Source organism: Callospermophilus lateralis, unplaced genomic scaffold, assembly GCF_048772815.1.
Source record: "Callospermophilus lateralis isolate mCalLat2 unplaced genomic scaffold, mCalLat2.hap1 Scaffold_63, whole genome shotgun sequence".
In the NCBI taxonomy this organism is placed as follows: domain Eukaryota; kingdom Metazoa; phylum Chordata; class Mammalia; order Rodentia; family Sciuridae; genus Callospermophilus; species Callospermophilus lateralis.
This window is the reverse complement of record NW_027514713.1, coordinates 16,060,093-16,079,946: the sequence shown is the minus strand read 5'-3', so window position 1 is coordinate 16,079,946 and position 19,854 is coordinate 16,060,093. Positions and strand designations below refer to the sequence as shown.

The 19,854-nt window shown below is 45.2% G+C and overlaps 1 pseudogene; it reads left to right on the top strand.

The window, feature by feature from the left end:
- Positions 1 to 19,447, top strand: part of LOC143637778 (teneurin-4-like) — a 373,204-nt pseudogene extending 353,757 nt beyond the window's left edge.
- Positions 19,448 to 19,854: the final 407 nt, after the last annotated feature.

Sequence of the window (19,854 nt, the reverse complement as noted above, 5' to 3'; positions counted from 1 at the left end):
ACCTACTTTGAGCATTTTCTTCCCCAAAGATTAAATCAGCCTTTTTATATTTAGGCAACTTTTAAAATTTCAAAAGTGCCATATCCCTCAATTTTAAAATGTACCATCGTTTTAATAGTAGTTTTTCAGGCAAAGGATAAAAAGGACACACTGCTTAAAATACATAGCTGGACTGTAAGACACATTCCAATTTCAGAACATTGAGATGTGAAAAGGAAAAGTGCATCCTGGGATCCAGGAAAATACAGTACCTGTTTCCCCCTTTTGTACCTCTGCCAAGCTCCCTTTCCTTCTTGCACACCAGGCTCAGATGCTCGGCTTCACATTCGCCTCAGTAGAGTCCTTGTGAAAAACCCTTTCTGTTTCATCCTGTCTGAGCCATGGGAAGTAATAAGAAGCAGCTACTAGTGAGCAGTGGCCTTGGGAAGTCACAGCCTGCATTAAGTGAGGTCATGTGACATGGGCCTCTGCAGATGCTTGGTCCATTCAAAGTCCCTGGTAATGGACATATGTGGATGCAGAAAGAAGCAGCTTTAAAAAGATAAATTGACAGGTTTTTTCACTCTTCAGAGGGAGTAAAATACAGATTGCCAGTGAATGATGCATAGCAACTTTGGGGCAGATTTTAGAATTCATATGTGCAAGGGGAAAAGTGTAGAAAGATAAAACAGGGAGGGAGTTTAAGAGAGGGGGACCAATTTGATGCCATTCTAGCAGAGAAGATTTGGTGAGGGTTTCCCATGAAAACTACACCCTTGGGACTTGACATAACCTGCATCATACCTAATCAAGCAAATATTTGCTGATTATAAAAGTAGAGCAATAAAGATACCTAACATTTTTGGAGCACTTATCAACTATAAAAGTATTATTTTTAGCATTTTATATTCATAGTCTTTTTTAATCCTGATAATAAGCTGATTAGGCAGGTCTTATTAATATCTTCATTATCCAAATGAAGTCAATGAGTAGTTAAGCAGCCTGTCCTAAGTCACACACCTGAAAGAGTATTTGGACTTGGATAAATAGGCTCCTTCACCCATTCTCTTGGCCACTAAAGACAAGAAAGAGAGCTTTTATTATTTTTTGTTTTTGTTTTTATTTTTATTGTTTTTAAGGAAGAGCTATTGAACAGCACTAGAAAGTTCACTATTACAGCTGTGTGAAATGGTGGGGGCAGAATGCATGTGATGGTGACCACCTCAGTGCCACACACAGTAAACTAGAAATAGCCAACATTTACATAGTACCACCTGCCAGGTCCTGTCCTTAGCTCCTTGTATTCATCTCGCTTCACTCTCAGAGCATCCCTGTGAAACAAGGGCACAGTTATTACTCCTATCTTACAGTGAAGCAACAGAGGCACACCAAGCCACGCATGTGGCCACAGTCTCACAGCAAGAACATGACAGAGCTGGAACCCAAGCCTATGCTCTTTCTGGGCGATGGTGCTCAGTGAGCACTTAGACATTGGGGAGTGTGTTCATTGCAGGATGGTGAACCCTGCACCCCTCAGCTGTGAGCCACTGATGAGGCCCACATAGAGGCTGAGAAGTGTACAAGAGGGGAAGGCATTCCTCTGACCAGAGGAACAGGGGGCATCTTGGAAGAAATGACATATGAGCAGAGCCCTGCAGGAAGGACTTGGGCTAGCTTCCTCTAAAGACAGCAGAAACACAAGGAAGGACAAAGGAGTGAAATTCCCACACAAGCCCAGAGATACTGTTTCCATTTACAGAGGAGAACTCATGGTGCATTTTAAAGACGAAGTTTACCTTTTTCTCCAGAAGTTTCTTTAGCTAAGGAGCCAAATTAAAATGTTTTAATTAGATTTAAATTTTCTAATCAGAGCTATTTTAAAACCATTGTCGTAACAATTTAAAATGTGTATGTATGCAACATTCTGTCAGTGATTTTAGTATTATTTTTTACATTATTATAAAGAACACTTTTATCCTAGGGTATATCAAAAGACTTAAAAATGTTCTAGTAATCCTACTTTTAGGAACCTATTTTGATTAATCCAAAATGGAAATTTTGGATTCTGATTTATCCAAAGAAAAACATTTTAATTGAAATATAATGACATACCTCAAATTTATCCTTTTTTATTAATATGCTGAAGCCTTCAATCTTTTATTTATTTATCTTTATGGGGTACAGGGATTAAACAGATGGCCTTGAGCATTCTAGGCAGGTGTTCTACCACTAAGCTATGCCCCCAGCCCCAAAGTTCACTCTTGCTGATAAAAGCAATTCAATGGCTTTTATCATATTTACAAAGTTGTACTGCCATCACCAATATCTAATTCTGGAACATTTTTAACACCTCAAAAAAGAAATCTCATACCTATTAGCAATCTCTTCTGCCCTGGCAACCATTAATCAACTTACTTTCTGTCTCTCTGGATTCACCTACTCTAGACATTTCCTATACATGAATTCATACATTTGGGTGCAATGTGGCACATGCCTATAATCCCAGTGACTCGGGAGGCTGAGACAAGAGGATCCCAAATTGAAGGCCAGCTTCATCAACTTAGCAAGACTTTATCTCAAAATAAAAAATAGAAAGGGCTGGGGTTGTATCTCAGTGGTAGAGCACTCCTGGGTTCAATCCCTAGTACCAATTAGCAAGTAAGTGAAAAAATATGTGGTCTCATACAACATGTGGCCTTCTGTATCTTCTTTCGTTTAGCATAATATTTGAAATATATTTATTTACACTGTCCAGTAATTGTGAAAAACTGGAAACACACTGAATACCTATTTGGGGCATGGTTAGATAAACTATAGTACTTCCATATAATGGAATACTTTATAGTCATTAAGAAAAATGTTTATAAAAATATTCATGGGTATGATATAATGCAGTGATGAGTCCAAAATTCCACAATTATTTAAAATTTTAAGTGTATTGGGAAATACCCTGAAATCTACAAATATGCAAAATATTTCTAATGCTCTTATTTGAGTACTGAGATTATGGATATTCTTGTCCATGTATTTTCCCAGTTTTCTTCAGTATCACATTTTACTCCTATGGCTGGGGGAATGCTCACCTCCATCTCCATCCCCAGCCCTCCTGAGCACCCGTGTTTTCCTCTCCTTTAGACCAAGTCCAGAACAGCTACTACATCGGGGCCGATGGCTCTCTGCGACTGCTGTTGGCCAATGGCATGAAGGTGGCACTGCAGACTGAGCCCCACCTGCTTGCTGGTACTGTCAACCCCACGGTGGGCAAAAGGAATGTCACGCTGCCCATCAACAATGGCCTCAACCTGGTAGAGTGGCGGCAGCGCAAGGAGCAGGCTCGAGGCCAGGTCACCGTCTTCGGGCACTGGCTGCGGGTGAGCAAGGCCTTGGAGGCCACTGCACAAGAGTGCATGCTGGGAGAGGATGAGGAGACTCTAAGAATCGGGTCTGTTCTCAAAACTCTCTCTGAGACCTTAGATTCCTCACCTGCAGAGGGAGGTTCTAAAGTAGGTACCACGTGTCATGAGAGGCTCCTGTGTGGTCTTTTCAGCTTTAACTTATGTAAGGATCTATGGCTTTGGAGTTATGTAGGAGACGAATTTCCAGCTTATTGCTCCAAGTGAACTTGGGTTTGTCAGTCATCTTAGAGCTTCAATTTCCTTCTCCATAAAAGGAGGAAGATAAAACCGATTTTACAAGTTGCTACAAGGATTAGAGGTAACGTGTGAAGTGTCTGATTTAGACAAGGTGGTCAAGGATAGCTGCTCTTCTTGTCAGTGCTATTATTGTAATTGTCAGTACTGTTGCTAATGTGTCCCAAAATTCTTTGTATCTCTTTGGAACCTAAGCCATGGTCTCTTTCCAGAAAGAGTGACTGTTCCTAAATGACCAAAATGACCTCACTATAACTGTCACTGCAGGGAACTGGCTTTGTGCTATGGCATATCAGAGCACCTTGCAGGGTGTGGATGCCCTGATTCAGTGCCTGTCTGCTCACCTCCCATGAGTAGAGTGTGGCTGTGGCCTGGGGGGTCACGGCCAAGCAGTATTTCCCTCCAGATTCACAAAGGAAAGAACAGGCAGAGTCAGAGCTGGTGACCTAGGCCTGGCTTTCCATCCAGCACTTTGCAGACCACAGGTGCTCGGTAGATGTTCACTGAGCTGAAGTGAACCACAGAGTGGAGCCAGATCTTCCCAACATCCCCAAGACCAGAGAAGCCTCCTTATAGCTGCACAGCTTGGGCTCCCTTCATTCCCTGTCTTTCCTCAAAGATAGCTCACCACCTGAGTTCCTTTTTTACATGTGGGGCAACCAAGGTCCAGAGAGGGCCAGTGATTTTTCCAGAGTCACATAACTAGGCTGTGGTAAAGACGACAAAGTAGGCCCATAACAGATACCAAAATGTTAAGTGACGTCCAATATCAAAAACTAGAACCAGGCTTCCTTTGTTCCCACCAACTCAGCCCAACGCTCTGGTAACCATCTGATGTGGGAAACAGCCTCCTGCTAGTTCTCTCAGGAAGGCCTCACAGCTTTTGTTCTCAGGGGTCCGCCACCATCTGTGGCCCTCACTGAGACCCCACCAGAATTCTCAAGCAGCCCTTCCTGCACATCTGAGGCAGTGTGCAAAATGGGAAGTTAAACCCAGGTTGGCTTCCTGCTGGGCCACGTGTGTAGCCTCAGCAAATCCTCTGAGCCTCAGGTTCCTCTGAGAAACAAGACGACATATTGAAAGCACCTAGCCCAGTGCCATAGATCCCAGGTGCTCTATAAAGGGCAGCGATTAGTACTATTAGGATTTTTCTCTCTGCTGTGTGAACTGGACCAAAAGTTTCCCAGGCTTTAATTGGTCTCTCTCCCAGCCTGAGAGATGGATGGTGCTCCAGTCGGGTGGCCACATCTCGGCTTCCTCCCCAAATAAATGACCACCCACAGTGGAAGCATGTGGAATTAGAATGTTAGCCGGGTGTGCCTCCCCATAATGGAGCTCATTTTTTATATGACTGGGAACTTTTTTAATAAAGAAAGATGTAAAATAATCTCATTGCCGCCACTGCCGAGCACAGGAAGCATTAGGTGCTCCCCAGTGAGCTGCTTAATTCAATTTTATTAATGTTTGCCACAGAGGTACAACTCCCCTTCACTGGGGTCCCAGGGGGTGTCGGGGCAGCTGTGTGGGTGGCACCACCCTGGGGGCAGCCATAGGAGGCCCTTCCAAAAGGTGCCTTAACAAGGCCCCTGTCTTGTGGGTAGTGCAGCCCTGTCTCTGTGGGCCATCTCTGCAAGGAACAAGCGTCAGCCTCCAGTGCCTTTGATTTTTCACAGGAATTGTCTGCCACACTGTTTTTGCTTCTGCAATTGTGTTCGATTACCCCAGGGAAGGCAACCTTATTATAACCAGGCCATTCACCGCTAAAATCGTCGCAGTATCGTCATTATAAATCCTTATTTTCAAGGCCTTAGAACTTGAGTGGGGAGAGAGGGAGACATACACATCTCTCCTTTCTCTGAGATTGACCATGAACATTTGCTGTCATTTAATGGGAATAATCTCAATCATTTATCCAGTACTATCTCTGTGTCTAGCATTCCACTATGTAATTTACTTAAGTTTCTCGGATCCTCACAACAACTCTGTGGTTACACAGAGGAAGAAACCAGGACACAGAGAGGGGAAGACACTTGCCCAAGGGCACACAGAAAAGCCTGTCACAAAGTTGAGGTTGGATTCTGGCCTTAATTCCTAGACCTGAGTGTGCCCTATCCCCCCACCCCACCCCACACACACACACTTTTTTTAAACTACAGAGGACCCCAGAGAGATTTCATTTCCTCAGGCCACGTGTGCCATTGTGCATTATGTGACCTAATTATCTGCTTTCCTCTTTTTTTTAATTAATTTTTATTGTAGGTTGTTCAAAACATTACATAGTTTATCTGCTTTCCTCTTGAGTCTTCCTACCTGTTGAACTTAACCGGTAACTAGTGGAGAAGACAGAATATGTGCCCAAATGTCCCATGAGGCCAAGTGGCCATTAGAGGGAGCCAGCATTTTAGTACCTGGCAGGGTTTCAGGGGCAGTCAGTGCCTAAGGGCCAGATCCAAGTACAGAAATAGATCCCCAAAGTATATTTCTTTACTAAACTACGAAAAACCTGATCTCCTACCTTTGAGGGAACTCTGTATTTCTGACTCTGCAAAGAAATTAAATTGCATACTGACCCAGCAGCTCAAGTGGAAACTGTACAAGGGGCTCCTGATTCTGGATTCAGGAGCAAAGCATTCTGAAGCTGAGACTGGACCCCAACCAGCCCAAGCCAGAGAAACTACCCTAGGCCCAAACACCCACTGCCTCCTAGGCCTCTAGAAGGAGGAAGAGGAGGGTGGGGGAGGAAATGATGATGTCTTGGGAGCTGATGGAGGTGATCACAAGCTCTGACTGTGGGCAAGGGCTGGATAGTTCCCAGAGGCGTGGGAAGTCCAGGATCCTAAGAAGGCCAGGCTTTGCCCAGAGAACCACTGAGTGTCTATCAAAATGTCACAGTGGTGAGTCAGGTACAGACTCAGTTGTTCCCCAGCCATGAGATCTGCAGCAAATGCCTTCGCTTCTTGGGGGTTTGTTTTCATCAGTGTCAAACATAGCACAGTGTCCAGCACAGAATTTATGTCTCAGGTATTTTCTTTGCTAGGCCTACTTGGTGGCTCTGTTTTAAGGAGGGAGCCAAGAGAAATCTGCCTGTTTTTTTTTTTTAATATGTCCTCATTGAAAAATCACATTAGAAAATCATGCGGATCCTCTTCAGTCACAGCTGCCATGTGCTCAACATCTGCCTTGTCTGTCCTCCCATAATGCCCTGTGCAGTTGGCATTATCATTCCCATCTTTCAGATGAAACATCACAGCGCCGACAAGTGACAGAGCCAGGAATCAAACCCATGGGTGTTGACACCCACAACCTGTGCTGCCTCCTCTACTCAGGAGCTTCTCAGCACAGGTGAGAGCTACATTGTCATCACACAAAATTCAGTGTCCAGGCTAATTTTCTTTATTACCCCTTCCCCAGGTTCACAACCGGAACCTCCTGTCTCTGGACTTCGACCGTGTAACACGCACAGAGAAGATCTATGATGATCACCGCAAGTTCACCCTTCGGATTCTGTATGACCAGGCAGGGAGGCCCAGCCTCTGGTCACCCAGTAGCAGGCTGAATGGCGTCAATGTAACATACTCCCCTGGGGGCCACATTGCCGGCATCCAGAGAGGCATCATGTCTGAGCGAATGGAATATGACCAGGCGGGTCGGATCACATCCAGGATCTTTGCTGATGGGAAGACATGGAGCTACACATACTTAGAGAAGGCAAGTGTCTGTCTCCCTCCACCACTGTCCTTGCCATATAAAAGGTCAATCATTATGGTTTAACCCATGGTTGGACCTCGCTTGCTGACTTCAGTGGAATAAGTGTGACCCAGGCAGTCTTCCAAATGGGAGATAATCATTTTTCAAAAAGAAATGTTCAGGAAAATCAACCAGCAAGGGTCAGGGGCCCAAGAGGCATCTGGATGGATCATGGTGATGATGTGGCAGGTGGGGGTCCTAGGGAAGGAAACATGAAGGTCTTGCCTGAGAGAGTGGAGGTAGGAACAGGACCAAACACTAACTGGATTTACAGAACAGAACTCATGTTTCTGACATAGGGCCAGGTTCTGCTCTGAGGTCCAGCACTTGGTGCAATTCCATCATGGAGAACCAGGCAGAAGCCTGGAGATTGAAGCTTAGGCAGGAGGATTCATTTCATCCCAGGGACTAGAAATCAGACTTGACCTAAAATCAAAAGTTGGTCCCAAAAAGAGAAAACCATTGCTTTAATGACTAGATGTGTCTAGGCCTGTTATCTGCTGACTTTTTCCTGAAAAAAAAAAAAAAAAGATTCTGAACTTCATGCTCCAATTCTGGTACTCAGATCCCCACTTTGTTTCCTGCTCTTGGTCACCTGTCCAGGACCAGACTCTGTTTCCTCTGTGGTATGTGTTCCCTGCCTGTGCTGGGTGAGCCTCTCTTGAAAGCAATGTTCTGTGTTAAGACCGAAGGAGAGAACTTGAAGGTCATCCAACAAACGGAAAAGCCAAACCCAGGGGAGGGGGAGACATACCCAAGAGCCACACATTAGATCTACTGCTAGAGGCCAGGTTCTCCCTATCACAGCCTGCCTCTGACCTGGTACCATATGAGCAATTGAGCAAAGCCTTCTGTACCCTTCTCAGACATGGTCTTGATGCTGTAGGCACAGGGGGTCCACAGAAGCTGCTCAGCCAGCAGATGACACCATGGGACTGTCTTTTAGAGAACACCTTGCTTGAGTAGGAAGGTTAATTTGAGAAGTCTGCTGCAAGGAAGCCTGTAGGGGGGCTGTTGAATTTCTTTAGGCCAGTGCACCCCAACCTTCCTCACAACCCACCACACACAGAAGTGATCAGGCCTGTGCCACACCAAGGACCTGCTCACAGAAGAAAGCAAATGGCTTGAGTGTTCTGGGGCCCAGCCCTGCCAGGGCCAATGGCCAGGGAACACCTCACCACAGTACATCCATAATAACCTGTTTGCTGCATCCTACGGCGCACAGGTTGGAAGGCTCTGGTTGGGCATCACCCCACCACTTTCCTGAGCCTTGGGTACCAGATGTAGCCTTCCTCCTCCTTCTCCTCCCCTCATCTCTTCGTTTTCTTCTCCCTCTAGTCCATGGTGCTGCTTCTGCACAGTCAGAGGCAGTACATCTTCGAGTTCGACAAGAACGACCGCCTCTCCTCCGTGACAATGCCCAATGTGGCCCGGCAGACACTAGAGACCATTCGTTCAGTGGGCTACTACAGAAACATCTACCAGCCCCCTGAAGGCAACGCCTCGGTCATTCAGGACTTCACGGAGGACGGACACCTGCTCCACACCTACTACCTGGGCACCGGCCGTAGAGTGATATACAAGTACGGCAAGCTGTCGAAGCTGGCTGAGACACTGTATGACACCACCAAAGTGAGCTTCACCTATGATGAGACAGCAGGCATGCTGAAAACCATCAACCTACAGAATGAGGGCTTCACCTGCACCATCCGCTACCGTCAGATTGGGCCCCTGATCAACCGGCAGATCTTCCGCTTCACCGAGGAGGGCATGGTCAACGCCCGTTTTGATTACAACTATGACAACAGTTTCCGAGTGACCAGCATGCAGGCTGTGATCAACGAGACCCCGCTGCCCATTGATCTCTATCACTACGATGATGTGTCAGGCAAGACAGAGCAGTTTGGGAAGTTTGGTGTCATCTACTATGACATCAACCAGATCATTACCACAGCAGTCATGACCCACACCAAGCATTTTGATGCCTATGGCAGGATGAAGGAAGTGCAGTATGAGATTTTCCGCTCGCTCATGTACTGGATGACAGTCCAGTATGACAACATGGGGCGAGTGGTGAAGAAGGAGCTGAAGGTGGGACCCTATGCCAACACTACCCGCTACTCCTATGAGTATGATGCCGACGGCCAGCTGCAGACAGTCTCCATCAATGACAAGCCACTCTGGCGCTACAGCTATGACCTCAATGGGAACCTGCACTTGCTGAGTCCTGGGAACAGTGCACGGCTAACCCCACTACGGTACGACCTCCGCGACCGCATCACCAGACTGGGTGACGTGCAATACAAGATGGATGAGGACGGCTTCCTGAGGCAGCGGGGTGGAGACATCTTTGAGTACAACTCAGCTGGCCTGCTCATCAAGGCCTACAACCGGGCTGGTGGCTGGAGCGTGAGGTATCTCTATGATGGCCTGGGCCGGCGTGTGTCCAGCAAGAGCAGCCACAGTCACCACCTACAGTTCTTCTATGCAGACCTGACCAACCCCACCAAGGTCACCCACCTCTACAACCACTCCAGCTCTGAGATCACATCCCTCTACTACGACCTGTAAGGACACCTCTTTGCCATGGAGCTGAGCAATGGTGACGAGTTTTACATCGCTTGTGACAACATCGGGACCCCTCTTGCTGTCTTCAGTGGAACAGGCTTGATAATCAAGCAGATCCTGTACACGGCCTATGGGGAGATCTACATGGACACCAACCCCAACTTCCAGATCATCATCGGCTACCATGGAGGCCTTTATGATCCACTCACCAAGCTCGTCCTCATGGGCCGACAGGATTAGGATGTGCTGGCTGGACGCTGGACTAGCCCAGACCATGAGCTGTGGAAGCACCTCAGCAGCAGCAACATCATGCCTTTTAATCTCTATATGTTTAAAAACAACAACCCCATCAGCAACTCTCAGGACATCAAGTGCTTCATGACAGGTGAGGACTGGGCTCCTTCAGAGGGTGGGACCCCCATTGCTCTGGTCAATTGGCAAGACCTAGTCTTCTTCTTCTTCTTTTTTTTTTTTTTTTTTTGAGAGAGAGAGAGAATTTTTTAAATATTTATTTATTTATTTATTTTAGTTTTCGGCGGATACAACATCTTTGTTTTTTGTTTTTTTTTAAATGTGGTGCTGAGGATCAAACCCGGGCCGCACGCATGCCAGGCGAGCGCACTACCGCTTGAACCACATCCCTAGCCCCAAGACTTAGTCTTCTTAAGGAAACATTAACTTGACCTAAGGGCATCATCTCCCAAAGCATATATATTAGAAAAAACACTAGTTCAGAGAATACACTGGAAGTCAAAATTCTGGCATCAAATAAACTTGAAAGGGCCACCATTCTTAAATATATTTCATAACACTTTTCAGTTTGTGAGAGGCTCTAAGAAGTCATAGTGAAGAGAGCTGTTTAATATATTTGCCCAATATTTCTCAAACTTATTTGACCATGAAAACCCCTTTTTTACCATGAAATCCTAATATCTCACTGGATACTTCCCTTGGAGTGCACTTTGGGAGTTTCTGATATAGAAATCAAACTGGCTCTGAGATTCTGATAAATCAGGTTAAGGTATGATTAAAATAAAATCAGTTCTTAATTTGTGATGATGGAATAGAAAACTCAGACTTTGGAGACAAAGCTGAGGGAAGGATCCGCCATTGCTAAGCTATCACAGGTTTGCAAAATTTTCTTAATGTCCCTGAATTCCAGTTTCCTGATCTATAAATTAAAATTAGAATATTCACCCTGACTCTAAATAGGCAAATATGCATATGAAAAACCTTACAGCAACAACTAAAAAAAATAAAAAATAAAAAATAAAATAGATACATAACTAATAATCAGTAGTAAAGATAAAATAGAAGATGAAGCGAAAAATCCAACAATTGCATGAAAAGTAACAAGGAACACATGGAAAAAAATAGAAAAATAATACTTACCTACCACCTAGTTGCAAGGGTAAAATGAGATGTATTTCATATCAAACACAGTGCCTGACTCACATTGGTTCCCTTTCCTTTTCTCTCTAATTGAAAAAGTGAGCTTTGATTTCCACTGTTGTGAAACTGATTTGAATATAGTATCCAATGGGTCCTGCAGGCAGGGATGTCTCCAGCAGCCACAGTTCTCCCAAGCAAGTAACTATGCCCAGGTCAGCCACAGAGAACCTCAAGTGGGAGTGGCTGTGGGGCATGGATAAAGCCAGAATGTCTTATATGAGAATGTGTAGTGGGCAAAAATTGGGTGTATCCCAGCTTGCAAACATAATAGTCTCCAATCGTTTATCCTGTGACACAATCCTCTGGCCCTCTCTCTTAGGACAGTTTTCTTCATTCAGTAAATGTCTCCTCTGTGCATTCATTGTTTTAGGCACTAGAGATAGAAAGAGGACCCCTGCTGTCCATAAATTCACACTGTAAGGCAGGTGACAGTTGCTGTCCAGTGTGGGAGTCCATGGTGAGGATTTGCAGGGAAGGCCAGTGCAGCTCAGAGGAGTCCTGGGGAGGCCTCACAGAGAGCTGACACTTGGGGCTATTTTTGAGGGTTTTTTTTTTTAGGTAGTGAAGAGAAATGCGTTCCAGGGAGTGGGAACAGATGTACAGAAGTGTAAAGAGGGCATCATGTATAGCTCCCAAGAGTGTCCCTATGGACATGGCTTCCTGGCCCCAAACTTGGCGTCCTCATCTGGACCCTGTTTCTGCTCACAGCATGGGAGGATTCCTTTTTTCAGGAAGGAACTCCAGGTTGTTGTATTAAAAGCAAAAGTCTCAAGCATGGGCAAGAATTGAGAACACGGTGATACACAGGTGTGATGAAAACATACTTGGATCCCCGAGATAAACACGAATATCCTGACAGTGTTTCCAAGCATTCACTATGTTCCACTTGGCCGCTAGCTCTAGAGAAACTTGACAGATTGAGATGACATTTCCATTACATCCATCTACACTGAGCACACCCCCTGCCTCACCCTCCAGTGAGTTTCCTGTGAGACATTTTGGCAGGTTACTATAGCTGGAAAACACTGGTGAAATAGGACATGTACTTTCTATCAAAAAATCATTTCAGATTGCCAAAATATTATTATCCCCCCCTTTTCCTTTGTATACCACCAATGCATATGGTCTCCTTTCAGAATAGCATTAGCATGACTAACTGCTCTATGCCAGGCCCTTGCAGACTTGATCTCCTTTAAACTTGGTGATAACTCTAAGATCACTTCCATTATCTCCGTTCTACAGATGGGACATTCAAGGCTCCAAACAATGAAGTGTCGCCCAAAGTCACTTAAACTGGGGCTCTCTGGCTCCAAAACACTTCCCAGGACAATCATGCTGGTCTCCAAATCCTGTTTTTAAGAAAACAATTCAGCTGGGACTATAGCTCAGTTGGTAGCATGCTTGCCTCACATGCATAAGGCCCTGGGTTCAATCTCCAGCACCACAAAAAGTAAATAAATAAATAAGAAGTTTCTAAGAAAGCAATTCACAAAGGATAGGAAGGGCAGCAGAATACAACAGACACTAGTATGGCAATATATAAATCAATGGAAGTGTAACTGATGTGATTTTGCAATCTGTATACGGGGTAAAAATGGGAATTCATAACCCACTTGAATCAAAGTGTGAAATATGATATATCAAGAACTATGTAATGTTTTGAACAACCAACAATAAAAAAAAGAAAAGAAAAAAGAGAAAAAAAAGCAATTCACCACCCAAGGGGGTACCTGACACTTTCAAATTGGGTTTTAATTTCCAAGTCAGTTAAATCCAATTATATATTTCAAGTCAGTCAAATATTATTATATGTTTTGCTAAGAATCTAGAACAGACTCAAGCATAATGCTGCCTTCATGGAATGCATGGCCCAGGGCTGCTTTTATCAAATGTCTTTGTGAACCCACCATGAGAATAAGATTTTTATATCACAGTAAGACACTAAAACAAAAGGCTTGCAAAATAATCCGTGTGATATGCTCATATTTTCTAGTCTAATCTACTCCATTTCAGGAAATATGCTTGTCATGACCCACAAAATTGTTTTTACTTACATAGTAGGTCCTATCCCACAGTTTGAAAAACAGTGGTGTACAAGAGAGGTGCCAGATAAGCAGTCAAGATTTTAGCAGATCGCTAATGAGAAACTAAGATACTACTCTCACTAAACCTGACCTTTTTATTTCTGTGTAGGCTATACGCATCCTCACTTCCAGCAACAATGACAACAACAACAACAAAAATCTCTTTCTCCAAAGATTTCTTCAGGGTTCCTGACATACACTCCAATCAGGAAGGCATAGGTCACATAACAACCCTTGAAGCAATAACTAGGGCTGGAGACAGCACACACTCATTGACTCAGCCTGGGTCACAAGAGCCATTACTGATTCAGCTTCCCTAGAACTACATGAATACTCATCCCCCACTCCCACCCCACACCAACACCCCCACCCAAAAAAGAAGGCAGAATGGGATGCTGGGAATATGACCAAAAAATGTCAACCCAGATATAATGTATATATCATTGCACTTAATCTTCACTTGAAGCCTGGGAGGGGGGAATAGTGACCCCATTTGCAAAGGCAGAAAGTGAGGTTCAGAGAAGTAAAGTAACTGGCTCACTGAGACGTGGCAAGGCTGGCATTAGAACTCAAAACCCTTGTTTTAAAATTAGAATATACTTTGTAAAGAACAAAGCTGTGTACCTGCAAAAGGATTAGTAGAGCTTGCATTTCATCATCCTCCTTGGCCCCACCTGCACCACTGATGTCTGGGTTAAGATGGGTTAAGAGGAGGCTTTTGTTGTTGTTTGGTTTTTTTGTTGTTGTTGTTGTTGGTGGTGGTGGTGGTTTGGGTGGTTGGTTGACTTTGGTACTGGGGACTAAGCTTTTTAACTGGAGGGAAACACCCATCTCTAATGTTGTTACAATTCTCAGCTCTTCAGAAAAAGCACAGTAGGAACACCAATGAGAACATATATCTTCACAAAAAGGAAAGATGTGTGACAGGAATTTGCCACCTCCCCTCACTCTCACTTGTAATTAAGGCCCAGCCCTCTTCTCAGCCCCCTGCTTTCCTGGGAATTCATGACATTCCAGAGAGAAGCTTTCTTTACAACTACAAATTCAGGTGCAAGTTCTCAGCCTCAAACAAAATGACTTTGTAAGGTTTCTTCCCCTCCTCTTCTGTTTGTTTAAATTTCCAAAAGAACCATCTGCCACGAGTCAGAGAATCAGAGACTCTTAGAAACTCAGCGAGGAAAGAGACTCTGGAGAACAGTTGATCCAAGTCCCAACCTTTATAAATGAGAAAATGAGGGTTCCAGGGTGTGGAGGCATGGGGCTGGGAAATAAAGAAAACCCTCTGGGAGGCAAGAATTGAGTCAGCCACTTCAAATATATTAAATCCAACAATTTATGTACAGATTTGGAAAAGCTCCCGCTATATGACAGTTGCCCCCAAATGATAACACTATCAGTATTCTTCTCCACGGCATGGCTAAAACCATTTCTATTGTCAATATGCAAACAAGAAACCTAAACCTCAGAGAAGTTAAGTAAACTGTCCAAGGTCATGTAGACTATGAGCTGGGAAGCCAGAATTTGGACCTGGGTTTTTGTCTGGCCTCAGTTACCACATTCTTTCCCTTCTGTGATCCTACCTAATAAGGCCCAGGTGAGAAACGGAACCTGGATTTCTAAGCTTCCCCTTTACCACCACTTGCCTGTACCTCCTGCTTCCACACCAGCAGAGGGCCCCAGGGACAACTAAAACTAAAATGAAAACAAGCTTGAGATCCTTGAATGGGAGAGAAATGTGATACCCCACAGTGACAGGGACACAACTGTTGACCCCATGGGCCACCCCACCTCTGTGGATCCCACCTCTGGAATGAACCCTGCACCTGCTGGGAGAGGTAATTTCCAACTAGTACCCTGCCTGTGGGATTAGATCCTCAAACTCAGTGTACAGACTGGAAAATGAAAGCACAGGGAGGTTGAGTGGCTTCCTTGGGCTGTCAGGAAATAAAAGGCAGGAGCACAGGGAAACTGATCTCAGTACAGGTCATCTCCATGCCCAGTGGCACTTTGGCCATGAGGCTTTCATCCCTGCAAGGGAGGTAAGAAGAGAGTGGCCATTTGTTTCTCAGTGAATTTTCTCTTTGCAAGTCAATCATTAAAATCTTCCTCTGGATCTGACCATTCTTTTGTTTCCTTTTAATGACTGGTCTGGTCAAAGAGGAGGTTCTTCATCCACAACAGTTGTCCCTGAGTACGAAGCTGGAGGTCCCAGGGGTTGGTGTGAGAGTGGAAAAGGATGTCTGGAAACCTAGGTTCTACCTAAGTGACATCTTTCCTGGGTACACATCTGGGAGGAGAGTCACTGGGTCCCAGGAACGCCTGGGGCTTTAGACCATGAAACCATTTTCCAAAGTGTTTGTAACAGTCACTTCTTCCACCAGCAGTCCTCCATGCCCCCACCCCACCTGCAGCCTCTCTAGGTGTTGAATTAGGATGAGTGGCATCGGAAGGCACTTACTTCATGGGGATGTTTCTGCTTCTCTCACACTCAGATGTCAATAGCTGGCTGCTCACCTTTGGATTCCAGCTGCATAACGTGATCCCTGGATATCCCAAACCAGACATGGATGCCATGGAGCCATCCTATGAGCTCGTGCATACACAGATGAAAACCCAGGAGTGGGACAACAGCAAGGTAACTCCTCAGACAGCACCTCACACCTCAAGCATTTCAACATTGCAGGAGGGTCTTGCCAGCTTTGCAGGAGAGCTGGGGTCAGTGATGGAAACCAAGGCAGTGACTCTACAGGGCCTGCCAGAGAACATTTCAGCAAACATTTAGCAACTCTATTGCTAGGCAGGCCACTGGAACCCAGCTGCAGGGACACACAGATGCTCAGAAGCCATATGAAGGCGCTTTGTGTATCACAATAAGTGTGGAGTTTCACAAAAATAAAAATCCTCTGTCAATATCTGGGCAAAGGTGCAGGGGGAGAAAGTGTGTTCTAAATACAAATGTGATATTTTTTGAGCACCTAATGCACCTGGCCTCGTGTGAGGTATTCTGCATACGTTAACTCAAAAATATCCCACTGTGTAACTGTTCTCGATTTACAGATTTAATGCCTGAGGGTTTTCGATACCACACAGCAAGGAAGGGATTCAAACCAGGTTTCTGTTCTGTGTCATCTTGCTGAGTGCCGGGCCTGGTATACTGTAGGTGCCCCAAAAGCATTATTTTTTTTGTCTTCCTTTTATGACCCCATTTCAAATACAGAATTATACAGCTGGAAAGATCTTTAAAAACAGTCTAGCCCCACCCGCTCACTCTTTGCATTCATTTTTCCCCTTCTCTGTCCCTTCTTTTCCACTGCCATTCATAAATTCTGTACTAGAAGCGGACTCCATGCCCAGCCCTTTGCTGTGCCCAGTGAGTGCAGAGATGAATAGGACTTTGAGGGGATCCTAGCCTGGAGGACAACAGGCTGTGGAGGAAAGCGGGGTTGCCAGATGGTGTCCTGCTAGTGATTGGAAGCTTTTGCATCCCTATTTCTTATTTCAGACTGATTCCTTTAGGCCTCAACTTAGCCGTCTGTATTGTCCTCTTGCAAAGCGCTCCCCACACGTAGCTCCAATCAGTTAAGTTCTGGGTCTCATTTAATACCCAGCCTACAGGTTAGCACAATATAGGTACACAGAAAACTTTTGTTGAATGAATAAATGATTGAAAGAAAAAAGAGCCCATTTTACAGATGGGATGAGGGTTCAAAGAGAAACTTACCCAAGGATACTCAGCTGGGAAGGTCAGAGGAAGGTGCTGAAAATTCGGGGTTGCCCAAACACAGAGCCCATCCTCTTTCTGCCAACACCTGCTCCCCAGCACCCCGGCCCTGCCCCAGATGTCCCAGCATCTGCAGTCACCAGGGATGATTCTAGAGCGTAGCTCTTCCTCCCCCACCAGGTTCCCTGCTGTATTCCTCAGTCCCTGTCTCTGACTGCCTGTTTGCCAACCTCGCCTGTCGATGCATTATTGATTTCCGCCCTTGGCAAGCATCGGAGATATTTGTTGTTGAGCACTCCAGCTTTCGTGAAACTCTAGGAAATAATTGTTCACAGACAGGGTTCTATTAATTATAAAGAGGACTTAATTTCAGTGGGAGGCTGATGGGCCTATTTCTAAAGCCATTTCCCTGAGTTTCCTGATGAGGCCCTGGAGCCATCCCAAACATGGCTTCCCTGATCTCCAGAGCCATGGAAGGGACAGTAGATGATACACCAAGTTGGCAAGGCCCAGCCTGTCCCCCAAAGCAGCCAAGTGCGGGAACACCTGAGGACCCCCAAGGAAGCACAATAGAGGCCCTTCTGGCAATTTATCTGTATACATGGTTAAGAGCAATAAAGCAGAGTAAGCACATTGATTCAGATCACCACTTTTCCTCTTTTTCTGCATTTCTTGCCATTCTCCCCCTAATATCACCCCTCACATTCTTCAAGTCCCAGCTGAAGCATGAACCTGTCCTCAAAACCCACCTTCTCTTTGTCCTCTCCCTTCAGGCTGGGATACTTCTGAGCCTTGTTTCTCCCTATAATAACAGCCCTTGAAACCGAGCTTCAAGAATCAGACAGAACTGGGTTTGAATGTTGACTTGATGTCAGTCATATAACTATGAACTATTTATAACTTCTTAGAGCCTTGGTTTCTTTCATTTAAAAGTAAAATTGGAATTATAAAATATCCACTACATAAAGTTATTATGATGATCAAAAGAGACAGTGATAATTATTTAGCTTAAAAGCAAGAAATGTTAGCTATAGCTCCTATTATTATCTCTCTTAGACCACCGGTGGTCACATTTGATGGCAATCATTATTGTCACATCTGACTTTCCCCATGAAACAATGAATTATTGTGGGGCAAAGGTGATGTCTGACTTATTTGAGTACCTCCAGTGCCCAGAAAAGGACCTGGCCCAGAATAGATGCTCCTTGAACAGTCTCTGAATCGAAGGGTATGAATGGTGGATAATGGACAGCTAGCCATCTTGTGGTCAGCAGTAGAGATACAGGCTACTGGTTAATAAATATGTACAGACTTGATTTATTTAAGTGGATTTTCCATATTCTTGTGGTTTGCTTTTCCCCTTTGTCTTATTCTCTCTCTCTTGTTCTCTTTCTCTCTCTCTCTCTGTCCTCATCAGTCTATCCTTGGGGTACAATGTGAAGTGCAGAAGCAGCTCAAGGCCTTCGTCACCTTAGAACGCTTTGATCAGCTCTACGGCTCCACAATCACCAGCTGCCAGCAGGCCCCTGAGACAAAGAAGTTTGCATCCAGTGGCTCAGTCTTTGGCAAGGGGGTCAAGTTTGCCTTGAAGGATGGTTGAGTGACCACAGACATCATCAGTGTGGCCAACGAGGATGGACGGAGGGTTGCTGCCATCTTGAACAATGCCCACTACCTAGAGAACCTGCACTTCACCATTGACGGGGTGGACACCCACTACTTTGTGAAACCAGGGCCTTCAGAAGGTGACTTGGCCATCCTGGGCCTCAGTGGGGGACGGCGAACCCTGGAGAATGGGGTCAATGTCACCGTGTCCCAAATCAATACCATGCTTAACGGCAGGACTAGACGCTACATAGACATCCAGCTCCAGTATGGGGCACTGTGCTTGAACACCCGCTATGGGACGACGTTGGACGAAGAGAAGGCGCGGGTGCTTGAGCTCGCCCGGCAGAGAGCTGTGCGCCAGGCTTGGGCCCGAGAGCAGCAGAGACTGTGGGAAGGGGAGGAGGGCCTGAGGGCCTGGACAGAGGGGGAGAAGCAGCAGGTGCTGAACACAGGGCGGGTGCAAGGCTACAACGGCTTCTTCGTGATCTCTGTCGAGCAGTACCCAGAACTGTCGGACAGCTCCAACAATATCCATTTCATGAGACAGAGCGAGATGGGCCGAAGGTGACAGAGAGGGCCAAGGCCTGGACTTCTTGCCAAAGACAGCTACTCTTTTGTGGCCACATACCTGACTGTGTTGTACTTTAAAAAAAAATCCTTTTTTTTAACAAGTGCAGAAAACAAACAAAAAGATACTGGTTGCATTGTTAATTCATGCAACATTCTTTTTTTAAGAAAAGAAAAAGACACAAATTTGGCCTTCACACATTTTTTGCAAAGAACAGAAGGTTTTTTTCTTTTTCTGTAGTGTGATCACAATGAAAACTCTGTCTTTTGTTCCCCTTCTCCTTGAGGAATTTTTCCTGTTGTTCGGGGTATGTTTCTTCTCTCTTTGGGGCACACATCTAGAGTGTGTCCTTGTCTGTCCCTAGGTACCCAGTGTGATGTGAGACATGAGTGTCTGTGCTAAGGTGTCTCATGTGCACCCCTTTCTTCTTTGACAGGGGGTTGTGCAGGAGTGGGGGTGCAGAGTGTAATGGGCCTG